Source organism: Ranitomeya variabilis, chromosome 4 (assembly GCF_051348905.1).
Source record: "Ranitomeya variabilis isolate aRanVar5 chromosome 4, aRanVar5.hap1, whole genome shotgun sequence".
In the NCBI taxonomy this organism is placed as follows: Eukaryota; Metazoa; Chordata; class Amphibia; order Anura; family Dendrobatidae; genus Ranitomeya; species Ranitomeya variabilis.
The window spans coordinates 769,604,631-769,618,673 of record NC_135235.1 but is presented as its reverse complement, the minus strand read 5'-3'; positions in this window follow the sequence as shown (position 1 = coordinate 769,618,673).

Here is a 14,043-nt window from a genome sequence, read left to right as displayed (position 1 = left end):
GAGATTCACAAATCTTCAATTCTTCCATTATGGGTTGGCGGCTGAAGGCCAATGAATTGGGTGTGCCACCCCCAAGGAATCTTCCTTCCTCTGGTGGTGAACCTATGCCCTATGTAGTTGTTGCTGATGAAGCATTTCAACATACACGGAATGTTATGAGGCCTTTTCCGCGACGGGGTCTGGACAGACGGGGACAAATTTTTAATTACAGACTAACTCGAGCTCGGCGTCTTGTGGAATGTTCATTTGGAATTTTGACAGCTAAATGGAGGGTCTTACTCAGTGCCCTCCAGTTAAGCCCAAACAATGTCAACATTGTAATAAAAGCATGTGTCATACTGCATAACTTTACATGTCAGCATGATGTCTCGGTGCCTCAGGATGGCGATGTGGGATTAGCAACCAATCGTGGACACATCGCACAGGCATTGCCCATGGCCACCCAGCTGTCAGGCCTCAGAGTTCGTAATTTGTTCACTAATTATTTTGTATCACCAGAGGGAGCAGTACCCTGGCAACAAGATGTTGTCATATGATTATTTCATTTGCTTCTGTCTTAATTTCCGGTGTGTGAAAATTAACATTACATTTTGTTTATCTAGTTATCACAACAGTGGTTTGATTTTGCAAAAAAAATATAAAACATGTTTTGAGTAACCAACAAAGTATTTGTTTTATTATAACAACATAGAAACAGAAATCACCCTACATTTTGAGGTAAATAACAACGTGCCCAACTTTGCAATGCTTGTGTCATTTAACCCAAAAAAAAACATTTCAAGTCCAAGAAAGAATGATGGGATGTTGCTGGTGAGGTTGGTGTTTGTGTTGTTTGTATTTCAGAGTGCTGTTGAGTGTTTGTAGGCAAAGGAACATTGTGTGCCTGGGTGGGTATATGATGTTGGGTTCTGGCTTCCTTACTCTGGCTATATGCATCATGTGGACCATGTGTCCAACCCGGAGCATTTTCCGAAGGCCAGGATACTCTTGATCTGCGTTGGGCTAAAGGCCCTTGGTGTTGTGGTACTTGCTGCCCAAATTGACCATGGCCATAAGCATTTGAAAAACTAGTTTGTGGTCCATGGTGGTACCACTCACTCAAAAACTGTGACGCAGCAGATGATGGAGGCATTTCTGTGTAGCTATGCGTAGGCCTTTATGTGTGTTGGCCATAGAGCTGATGATGTTGGTAATGTGTCTGATCTATGTTAGTAGAATTACGTCTGTCAATATGTTGACTAATGTTTCCAGTGTTTATTGTCTGAGTGTGTTGATCAGTGGTTGTTTGTGTATGTCCTGATGCTGTGGATATTATTCCTGCTGTAGCAACAGAACTGTCTGTGATTTGGCTGATAATTTGTGTTTGGTACCTTCTTTAAATACATTCAAATATGGCTTGTGGGTTATTTGGTGGAATTGCCGAAGTTATAAGCTGTAATATGGCTGTTTTTGTTGGCAGGCGTAATTGTGTTGGAATTTGGCGCAGGTGCTGGGCCAAACTTCGTCCAAATGCTTCCTCACCATCATCAGAGATTGTGCGTTGTATGTAGTCCATCACACGACTGTCAACCTGTCGTCGTATGACTTGACTTTGGTGCTCTCTCCTTCTTCGTATATTGCGTGCAACAGTAGTAGCTTGGGGTGAGGTATCAAGGGCCAGGGTTGGGCTGCTGCTTCTTGGCAGCTCCTCTTGGTCTGTTGGGAGTTGACCTAGTGAACCAGGAATGGCCCTTTCCGCCCTGGATGGTCCAGGAGCATCCTCCTCTGCTGTTCCTGCTTCTTCATTTTCAGTGTTTGCAGGTTCCACCTCAGACGCTGGCTCGGTTTCCACTAAGTTAGATTCGGTTCTATAATGCAGACACATACTTGTTAGTTTAGTTATATTTGTAATTAATTCCCACATTTACATTTCGTATCCTAACAAATCACTTACGTTCTTAAATCCATTACAGGAGCCAAGAAATTTAGACGGCTCATATATATATATGGTCTTTTTTATTTGGTGCTGCGGAACCACTTTTCCGCCGACTTTGCCGCTCCCTTCTATATTGATCCCGGCAGCTGCGCCATCTTCGCTGAACATCATTCACTGTAATTGTAAAGCAAAAGAAAATGTTAAGAGTAGACATAAAAATGGCTAAACATTAAAATCATTGTTGTGAAAAGTAGTCCGCCTAAGACAATGCCAAATTAAAGATAAAATGTTGGTGTTTGAAGCATCCATTTTAATGAAACAAACCAGTATTATGGCAGCAAGATCAAATAATTAAGGCCGAAATATGACATGTAAGAAAAGGTGCTGGTTATCCCATGGTACAAATAGCTAGGATTAAACAGGAGTGTTCTTAAATTTAGAAATTTTAGTTTTAACTGATGATGAGCTGGATGATACTCATTGGCTGGGTGGTGTCTGAGTAATAATTGTGACTGGTGTTATATATTTTTTTGGGGGGCGCAGCTGACTGATTTTCTGATGCAACCCAGCCTGAGGACATGTGGTGGTTGCCCTGTTGGTACCAAATCCCCACATGTAATATATCTGGCTAGCAGCCGTTAATCATGCAGCTGTGGGGAATGAAAGGAAATATACCAGTCACATTTTTTGCCCAAAAATGTGGGTGTGTCTTATAATGCAGAATTACCTTCTCAGCGTGCCGCTCAGGATGTCGTGGTGCCGAGGCCGCGCTGTTTTCTGGAGTGGCAGTGGTGTGCTGTGTCCATGGTGGCGGTGCGTTGATGCGCTCTGTTCCTGTTGCTGCAGGTTGCTCTGCCCTTTCACCCAAAATGTCGTAAGAGCACCCCGCAACAACATAGACCTAGCACAGCAACACAACGACACCATGGACAGTGGCCAGAGCGCAGCAGCGCAACTTGTGAAAAAAGCCCAGCATTGGCACCAGGACACCTGCAGCAGTGTGACACACTTTACAACACACCCTCATCCCAGCCTGCGCAAATGCTCTACTCTTGCCTCCTCCATCAGCGACTGTAGGACCCTCGATTAAACGCAGCCACAATAATTTAAACATATTTACCAAATAAACAAGGGTGTTGGCCCCAAAAATTGCAAAGAGATGAAAATGCATTATTAAACTTACTCATTCCAAGCTGAACATCCGGGGAACTTTCAGAATAATTCGAAAACAATTGGCGGCAGATATATGTCCATGATGCATCCCGTAACGTACGGTTTTGATAGTTCGGATCTCTGGGATCCCACAATTCAGGCCTCTCTTGGATAAGCACCAACATCAGCTCCACATTGATTGGTCTGGACATGGCGAAAGAAGCTGAGAAACCAACTCCGTGGAGGTGTGTCTCATGCAAGGCTCTCTCTCACTGGTTTTTATGCAATCCCTCTGCACACTTCCCTGTGTGTCACTTCCTGGTTTGGTTTTTTTTCCACTTTCTGAGACATTTTAGGTCTTGTGTTCCGTAAAATATGGACGGAATACGGACCATCCGTTTTCCGTCCGTTTTTTCTCTCGCACCCATTGACTTGCATTGGCGAGTCTCGTCCGAGACTCGCAGCAAATCGCAGCATGCTGTGATTTTTTTCTCAGTCCGATTTCGGCAGAGAAAAAAATCGCAAATCAAAAGACACCCATTGAATAACATTGGTCCGAGTGCAATCCGATTTTTTATCGGATTGCACTCGTCCATTTTCCTCGCAAGTGGAAATGAGCCCTAAGGGTCATATACGGCCATGCACCTCTCCAGTCGCTATGGGAGTTTTGGTAATAGGATGGAGGGCGGCGTCCATGCTTGGACTTCAGAGAGATTAATAAAATCACAGCTCACCTTCCCTGTCCTTCACCCCTTACACCTGACCTGTTTAGCCAATTACCTGGAGATAAATGGTTTTACAGACTTACCGTGAGAGGGGCATATAACCTTATATGTATCGCCATGGTGACGGATGGAAGACCGCACACAATACACCTGAGGGGCAGATTGAACATTTGATGCTGCCATTCGGGGTAACCAATGCTCCGACAGTCTCTGAAAATGTCATTAGTTATATTTTTTCTCACTGATTGGTAGATTTCTGGTAATTTTCCAGGATGATATATTGAGTTAGGCTGGAGTCACACACAACATATAAAATTGGTCCGTTTTACACAGACGAGAATCGCACAAATGTTTTATGAACGATGATCCATGTACAGTGTGAGGATGCGATTTTTTTCTTAAAAAATATCCATGTGTCATCCGTATGGAATCTGTATGGCCATACTGTATAATGAATCCATGGATTCAAATATTCTTGAAAACATATATACAGTATATATATATATATATATATATATATACATATATATTTATTTATATTTAATGCAGCGCTAGATAGCAGAATAGTCGGCAAATTAATTGCCGGCTTTTGCTAACTCCTTACTGAATCCGACATGATATGAGACATGGTTACATACAGTAAACCATTTCATATCCGTTAGATTTTTACATATTCCTCACTAATAGTGTAAGAAGTGTCTGTGTGTAAAATTTGGGAGCTGTAGGTGTTAAATTAAAGGGTTAGTTCACGAAAAAAATGGCGTGGGCTCCCACGTAATTTTCTCCGCCAGAGCGGTAAAGCCAGTGACTGAGGGCAGGTATTAATAGCCTAGAGAGGGTCCACGGTTATTGGCCCCCCCTGGCTACAAACATCTGCCCACAGCCACCCCAGAAAAGGTGCATCTGTAATTTAATTCATTTCCCTGCATTTCATTCATTCCCCAGTCTTTTACATCCTGGAGCTGCCGTATTATCAGGTTCTTGGTTGTAAAGCAATTAACCCCCTTGAGATGGATTTACAGCGTTGGACATGACTGTACAGCGGACAGGTATGGGATATTGCTATTTTTTATTTATTTATTTTTTTTAACAGACGAACGAGGGCTTCGCTTTGGATTGAATGTACAATAAAGACATTAAAAACCTGCGTATTTCTTTCTTTCATTAAAATACTTTATTCTTAATGTGTGTGTATTATTAACCCTTTCATACTATTGGATTAATAATGGATAGGTATCTTATTGACACCTCTCCATTATTAACCAGACTTAATGTCACCCTACAATAGCAAGGTGTAGAACAACAAATGGCGTTTTGTAGAAGGAGTGCTAGCGGCCGTCCCAATGAGGAGGAAATAAGTGCGCAGGTCCGCGCAGCTCCAGCCGGATGATACCCCACAACGGGGGAGAAAAACTTGCAACAGGAACAGAATAGCCGGTCTCAGGAGCGCAGACACCAGTTAGGGTAAAACCACAACGCGTTTCAATGGCGTGCGCCGTCTTCTTCAGGTGGATATTTATAAAAAAATATATAAAACTAGATGGCAGCCCGATTCTAAAGAATCGGGAGTCTAGAATCCATATATACTTTATTTATTCAAATGTAAGAATAATACAATTAATAAATAATAGTAAGAAAGAACAAAAAATGGCTGCACTCACCAGCTCTTGACAATTCTTGACAGTACGGCAGTCGCTCGCGGCAGGCGGCAACCAATCAGAAAAGTGCCGCGCACCACGAAGGCATATATCTTTGTCCACCCTGAGCGGGTGTAGGACGCTGGTGACGTCACTTATCTCCGGACATTATCTCCGGACAAAGCCACGGAAGTTGGCACAAATTGCCGGAAGTAGTATTCTAGGCAATTATATATTAGATTTTAATGTTATCAGTGTTTACCTTTGAACGTTTATATTGTATTGTCCTGTCACCAGCCATGTCTACGATTATCGGCCGAAAGCCTCTCTGGAACCAATAATCACCCCATGTAAAGGTATCTTTATAAGTTAAAGATTCAGAATACTATGACTTTTATCATATCCTGAACAGTCAAGTTTTTTATGAACCGTTAAGGTTTTCTGGTTGAAGTAAAAAAAACTCTGAGTGTTTACAGTTTGAAACCATAAAATGTTGAAAAATTATGTCATTCTTGAGTATATCACTCAATGGTGCTCATAAACGTGTCAAATTTGATCTATAATATACTTTAATATACGTTACTTTAATCTTTAATATACTTAAGAACAGGGCCCCAGACATCACACAGGGGGTCTGAAACACCGCACAGTGGTCCAAAATATCGCTGTGCTCTGCCTGGGGCCCCATATGCTGCCTGGGGCCCCTGTGCTCTGCCTGGGGCCCCATATGCTGCCTGGGGCCCCTGAGCTCTGCCTGGGGCCCCTGAGCTCTGCCTGGGGCCCCTGTGCTCTGCCTGGGGCCCCATGTTCTGCCTGGGGCCCCTGTGCTCTGCCTGGGGCCACTGTGCTCTGCCTGGGGCCCCATATGCTGCCTGGGGCCCCTGTGCTCTGCCTGGGGCCCCATATGCTGCCTGGGGCCCCTGTGCTCTGCCTGGGGCCCCATAGGCTGCCTGGGGCCCCTGTGCTCTACCTGGGACCACTGTGCTCTGCCTGGGGCCCCATATGCTGCCTGGGGCCCCTGTGCTCTGCCTGGGGCCCCATATGCTGCCTGGGGCCCCTGTGCTCTGCCTGGGGCCCCTGTGCTCTGCCTGGGGCCCCATGTTCTGCCTGGGGCCCCTGTGCTCTACCTGGGACCACTGTGCTCTGCCTGGGGCCCCATATGCTGCCTGGGGCCCCTGTGCTCTGCCTGGGGCCCCATGTTCTGCCTGGGGCCACTGTGCTCTGCCTGGGGCCCCATAGGCTGCCTGGGGCCCCTGTGCTCTGCCTGGGACCACTGTGCTCTGCCTGGGGCCCCATATGCTGCCTGGGGCCCCTGTGCTCTGCCTGGGGCCACTGTGCTCTGCCTGGGGCCCCATATGCTGCCTGGGGCCACTGTGCTCTGCCTGGGGCCCCATATGCTGCCTGGGGCCCCTGTGCTCTGCCTGGGGCCCCATATGCTGCCTGGGGCCCCTGTGCTCTGCCTGGGGCCCATGTGCTCTGCCTGGGGCCCCATGTTCTGCCTGGGGCCCCTGTGCTTTGCCTGGGGCCACTGTGCTCTGCCTGGGGCCCCATATGCTGCCTGGGGCCCCTGTGCTCTGCCTGGGGCCCCATATGCTGCCTGGGGCCCCTGTGCTCTGCCTGAGGCCCCTGTGCTCTGCCTGGGGCCCCATATGCTGCCTGGGGCCCCTGTGCTCTGCCTGGGGCCCCATGTTCTGCCTGGGGCCCCTGGGCTCTGCCTGGGGCCCCTGTGCTCTGCCTGGGGCCCCATATGCTGCCTGGGGCCCCTGTGCTCTGCCTGGGGCCCCATATGCTGCCTGGGGCCCCTGTGCTCTGCCTGGGGCCACTGTGCTCTGCCTGGGGCCCCATATGCTGCCTGGGGCCCCTGTGCTCTGCCTGGGTGTAGGACACTGGTGACGTCACTTATCTCTGGACATTAGCTCCGGACATTAGCTCCGGACATTAGCTCCGGACATTAGCTCCGGACATTATCTCCGGACATTAGCTCCGGACAAAGCCACGGAAGTTGGCACAAATTGCAGGAAGTAGTATTCTAGGCAATTATATATTAGATGGGCATTTCCTGAAGGAAATACATGGTGCTTGAACAGCGCTACCAGCTTTACAGCAGCACTTTTCACACACGGGACTGGGGGGCGCGCTTACTTTTGCACCCGGGGCCGGGGGCGCGCTTACTTTTGCACCCGGGGGCGCACTTACTTTTGCACCCGGAGGCGCACTTACTTTTGCACCCGGGGGCGCACTTACTTTTGCACCCGGGGGCGCACTTACTTTTGCACCCGGGGGCGCACTTACTTTTGCACCCGGGGGCGCACTTACTTTTGCACCCGGGGGCGCACTTACTTTTGCACCCGGGGGCGCACTTACTTTTGCACCCGGGGGCGCACTTACTTTTGGGGGCGCACTTACTTTTGGTGGGCGGGGCTCCTCGGCCTCCGATTTGGTTGGTGGGGCCCCTCGTCCTCCGATTTGATGGGTGGGGACCCTCAGCCTCCGATTTGGTGGGCGGGGACCGGCCTCCGATTTGGTGGGCGGGGACCCTCGGCCTCCGATTTGGTGGGCGGGGACCCTCGACCTCCGATTTGGTGGGCGGGGACCCTCGGCCTCCGATTTGGTGGGCGGGGACCCCCGGCCTCCGATTTGGTGGGCGGGGACCCCCTGCCTCCGATTTGGTGGGCGGGGACCCTCGGCCTCCGATTTGGTGGGCGGGGACCCTCGGCCTCCGATTTGGTGGGCGGGGACCCTCGGCCTCCGATTTGGTGGGCGGGGACCCTCGGCCTCCGATTTGGTGGGCGGGGACCCTCGGCCTCCGATTTGGTGGGCGGGGACCCTCAGCCTCCGCTTTGGTGGGCGGGACCGCTCGGCCTTCGATTTGGTGGGCGGGGCTCCTCGGCCTCCGATTTGGTTGGCGGGGCCCCTCGGCCTCCGATTTGGTGTGTGCTCTGCCTGGGGCCACTGTGCTCTGCCTGGGGCCCCATATGCTGCCTGGGGCCCCTGTGCTCTGCCTGGGGCCCCATATGCTGCCTGGGGCCCCTGTGCTCTGCCTGGGGCCCCTGTGCTCTGCCTGGGGCCCCATGTTCTGCCTGGGGCCCCTGTGCTCTGCCTGGGGCCACTGTGCTCTGCCTGGGTGTAGGACACTGGTGACGTCACTTATCTCCGGACAATAGCTCCGGACAATAGCTCCGGACAAAGCCACGGAAGTTGGCACAAATTGCAGGAAGTAGTATTCTAGGCAATTATATATTAGATATAATTGCCTAGAATACTACTTCCTGCAATTTGTGCCAACTTCCGTGGCTTTGTCCGGAGCTAATGTCCGGAGCTAATGTCCGGAGCTAATGTCCTGAGCTAATGTCCGGAGATAAGTGACGTCACCAGTGTCCTACAGCCAGGCAGAGCACAGGGGCCCCAGGCAGCATATGGGGCCCCAGGCAGAGCACAGTGGCCCCAGGCAGAGCACAGGGGCCCCAGGCAGCATATGGGGCCCCAGGCAGAGCACAGTGGTCCCAGGTAGAGCACAGGGGCCCCAGGCAGCCTATGGGGCCCCAGGCAGCATATGGGGCCCCAGGCAGAGCACAGGGGCCCCAGGCAGCATATGGGGCGCCAGGCAGAGCACAGTGGCCCCAGGCAGAGCACAGGGGCCCCAGGCAGCATATGGGGCCCCAGGCAGAGCACAGTGGTCCCAGGCAGAGCACAGGGGCCCCAGGCAGCCTATGGGGCCCCAGGCAGAGCACAGTGGCCCCAGGCAGAACATGGGGCCCCAGGCAGAGCACAGGGGCCCCAGACAGAGCACAGGGGCCCCAGGCAGCATATGGGGCCCCAGGCAGAGCACAGTGGCCCCAGGCAGCATATGGGGCCCCAGGCAGAGCACAGTGGCCCCAGGCAGAGCACAGGGGCCCCAGGCAGCATATGGGGCCCCAGGCAGAGCACAAGGGCCCCAGGCAGCATATGGGGCCCCAGGCAGAGCACAGGGGCCCCAGGCAGCATATGGGGCCCCAGGCAGAGCACAGTGGCCCCAGGCAGAGCACAGGGGCCCCAGGCAGCATATGGGGCCCCAGGCAGAGCACAGTGGTCCCAGGCAGAGCACAGGGGCCCCAGGCAGCTTATGGGGCCCCAGGCAGAGCACAGTGGCCCCAGGCAGAACATGGGGCCCCAGGCAGAGCACAGGGGCCCCAGGCAGAGCACAGGGGCCCCAGGCAGCATATGGGGCCCCAGGCAGAGCACAGGGGCCCCAGGCAGCATATGGGGCCCCAGGCAGCATATGGGGCCCCAGGCAGAGCACAGTGGCCCCAGGCAGAGCACAGGGGCCCCAGGCAGAACATGGGGCCCCAGGCAGAGCACAGGGGCCCCAGGCAGCGTATGGGGCCCAAGGCAGAGCACAGGGGCCCCAGGCAGCATATGGGGCCCCAGGCAGAGCACAGTGGCCCTAGGCAGAGCACAGGGGCCCCAGGCAGCATATGGGGCCCCAGGCAGAGCACAGTGGGCCCAGGCAGAGCACAGGGGCCCCAGGCAGCCTATGGGGCCCCAGGCAGAGCACAGTGGCCCCAGGCAGAACATGGGGCCCCAGGCAGAGCACAGGGGCCCCAGGCAGAGCACAGGGGGCCCAGGCAGCATATGGGGCCCCAGGCAGAGCACAGTGGTCCCAGGTAGAGCACAGGGGCCCCAGGCAGCCTATGGGGCCCCAGGCAGAGCACAGGGGCCCCAGGCAGCATATGGGGCTCCAGGCAGAGCACAGGGGCCCCAGGCAGCATATGGGGCCCCAGGCAGAGCACAGTGGCCCCAGGCAGAGCACAGGGGCCCCAGGCAGATCATGGGGCCCCAGGCAGAGCACAGGGGCCCCAGGCAGCATATGGGGCCCCAGGCAGAGCACAGGGGCCCCAGGCAGCATATGGGGCCCCAGGCAGAGCACAGCGATATTTTGGACCACTGTGCGGTGTTTCAGACCCCCTGTGTGATATCTGGGGCCCTGTTCTTAAGTATATTAAAGATTAAAGTAACGTATATTAAAGTATATTATAGATCAAATTTGACACGTTTATGAGCACCATTGAGTGATATACTGAAGAATGACATAATTTTTCAACATTTTATGGTTTCAAACTGTAAACACTCAGAGTTTTTTTTACTTCAACCAGAAAACCTTAACGGTTCATAAAAAACTTGACTGTTCAGGATATGATAAAAGTCATAGTATTCTGAATCTTTAACTTATAAAGATACCTTTACATGGGGTGATTATTGGTTCCAGAGAGGCTTTCGGCCGATAATCGTACACATGGCTGGTGACAGGACAATACAATATAAACGTTCAAAGGTAAACACTGATAACATTAAAATCTAATATATAATTGCCTAGAATACTACTTCCGGCAATTTGTGCCAACTTCCGTGGCTTTGTCCGGAGATAATGTCCGGAGATAAGTGACGTCACCAGCGTCCTACACCCGCTCAGGGTGGACAAAGATATATGCCTTCGTGGTGCGCGGCACTTTTCTGATTGGTTGCCGCCTGCCGCGAGCGACCAATCAGAAATGTGCCGTACTGTGACACACTCCGCCCGCCATTTTGGTGTGATTTTTGAATTTTTACCTCACAGCAAGTTTCTACTGCGTGGAGGCGGTCCCAGTGACGTCGCTCTTCAAGCTCCTGCCGAATTTCGTAAAAAAAATGATAATACCATTTACCAAAACTATATATATTTAGTTGTGAAGTGGTTCAGTGACATTTTCACACCAATTTTGAACTTTTGTTTGGTGTTTTCTCCATATACTGCCTATTATTCACTGACTGTTATACTGAGAGACTGCCGTTTATTAACCTCTTCTTTGCCACACTGGGTATATTGCTCTATTATTTGCCACATAAGGACATTGTCCATTATTGCCCAGCAATTTCTCTGCAATATAAACTGCCTATTTATTAATATCTGTATTCCTGCAAAGAACTATTGCCTATTATTAACTGGCTATTTTCCTACTACCTGACACTGCCTCTTATTAACCTGTTGTTTGCCACCACCACGTTTAAAGCTGTTTAGCTTAGCCAACATGAGCTCTAATAGTAAGGATACTAATGACACACAGCCCAAAGCTGCTGATGGCGCACGTAAGATTAGGTCTGATATAAAGTATACTAATAATGCAGAGCAAAAAGACGCCGATGCCGCACGTAAGCGCAAACAGCGTGCTAACAAGAGTACAGAGGATAGATGCAAGCGCCTGGACACTGTTAAGTATACTAATGACACAGAGCCCAAAGCTGCTGATGGCGCACGTAAGATTAGGTCTGATATAAAGTATACTAATAATGCAGAGCAAAAAGACGCTGATGCCGCACGTAAGCGTAAACAGCGTGCTAACAAGAGTACAGAGGATAGATGCAAGCGCCTGGACACTGTTAAGTATAGTAATGACACAGAGTCCACAGCTGCTGATGGCGCACGTAAGATCAGGTCTGATATAAAGTATGGTAATGATGTAGAGCGAAAAGCCGCCGATGCCGCACGTAAGCGTAAACAGCGTGTTAACAAGAGTACAGAGGATAGATGGAAGCGCCTGGATACTGTTAAGTATACTAATGACACAGAGCCCAAAGCTGCTGATGGCGCACGTAAGATCAGGTCTGATATAAAGTATGGTAATGATGCAGAGCGAAAAGCCGCCGATGCCACACGTAAGCGCAAACAGCGTGTTAACAAGAGTACAGAGGATAGATGCAAGCGCCTGGATACTGTTAAGTATACTAATGACACAGAGTCCAAAGCTGCTGATGGCGCACGTAAGATCAGGTGTGATATAAAGTATGGTAATGATGCAGAGCGAAAAGCCGCCGATGCTGCACGTAAGCGCAAACAGCGTGCTAACAAGAGTACAGAGGAGAGATGCAAGCACCTGGACACTGTTAAGTATACTGATGACACAGAGCCCAAAGCTGCTGATGGCGCACGTAACATCAGGTCTGATAATAAGTATACCAATGACGCAGAGCGAAAAGCCGCCGATGCTGCACGTAAGCGTAAACAGCGTGCTAACAAGAGTACAGAGGATAGATGCAAGCGCCTGGACACTGTTAAGTATACTAATGACACAGAGCCCAAAGCTGCTGATGGCGCACGTAACATCAGGTCTGATAATAAGTATACCAATGACGCACAGCGAAAAGACACCGATGCTGCACGTAAGCGCAAACAGCGTGCTAACAAGAGTACAGAGGATAGATGCAAGCGCCTGGACACTTAAGTATACTAATGACACAGAGCCCAAAGCTGCTGATGGCGCACGTAACATCAGGTCTGATAATAAGTATACCAATGACGCAGAGCGAAAAGCCGCCGATGCCGCACGTAAGTGCAAACAGCGTGCTAACGAGACTACAGAGGACAGACAGAAGCGCCTGGACACTGTTAATGCTGCTTGCAATAAACGCATTACTAATGAGTCTTTTGAGGACAAAACTAATCGATTAAGTAATAAAGCTGCTGCTGCACGCTCTCAACGTTGCAAACATAATATTTCCACGTCCTCAGTCATAGATTCTGCCCACAATACAGCTTCTTTGTCTCCATTCATAGAATGTGTGCAGCCTGAAGCTCCTTTAACCGTTGGTAAATCTGCACGTAAGCGCAAACACTGTCCTACTTACACTCCAAATGATAAACGCCGTCGCCTGTACACCGTTAAGTCTGCTTATAAGACATGCTTCACACCTGACTCTTCTAAGGCAACAAACAAACCATTACCAAATGCAGCTGGTGCACGCCGTGAACGGCGCAAAAAAACCGCTTGCACCTCCATATTAATAAACCCTGACCACGATACACCTTCCAACTCCTCAGTGATTGAATCTGTGGACAGTGAAGATCCTCTACCAGGTCCACGCTTTATATATGTTGGCTTAAAGAAACATTCCAATGCTCCGTTACCACAACCTGTACCTCAACATCCTACAGGTTTTACTAATGATGACAGTACCATAGTAGAACACTCCTGTGGTCCTATGAACTATTTATGTGAACATTGTCAAGCATTACATTTTAATGCTGAGATACCAGCAGATACAAATTTTACTCTGTGTTGTCACAAGAGTAAAGTGCATATACCTATACCCCAATATCCCGAGGTCTTTAAACGATTGCTGACAGGGGAGAAGGAGTTCAGTAAGAATCTCATGGAAAATATTCATAGTATTAACAGCTCATTTGCTTTCGCCTCCATGGGTGCCAATATATCCCCTCCACCTGGACATGGCCCTTACTGTTTCCGTATACATGGACAAATATATCATCGTACTGGAACCCTACATCCCAGTGATGATCAAGTTCCAGCTTATGCCCAACTGTATATTTTGGATACCGCTACCGCGAATGAACAACGTTTAAACTGTGAACAAAATCAAAAATGTCATCCCACTTTGATGAGTATAATTGCTCTTCAGTTAGACAATGTGAATCCCTTTGTTGCTGCCTACAAAATGTTACGAGATGTGGAACATGAAGAACATCTTAAAGCTGAAGCTAATGGCACTCTCATGCCAAATATCATCATGGCCCTTAAACAAGATCGGAATCAAGACCCTCGCCGATATAATAATCCAACTGTCAATGAAGTTGCTGTCGTAT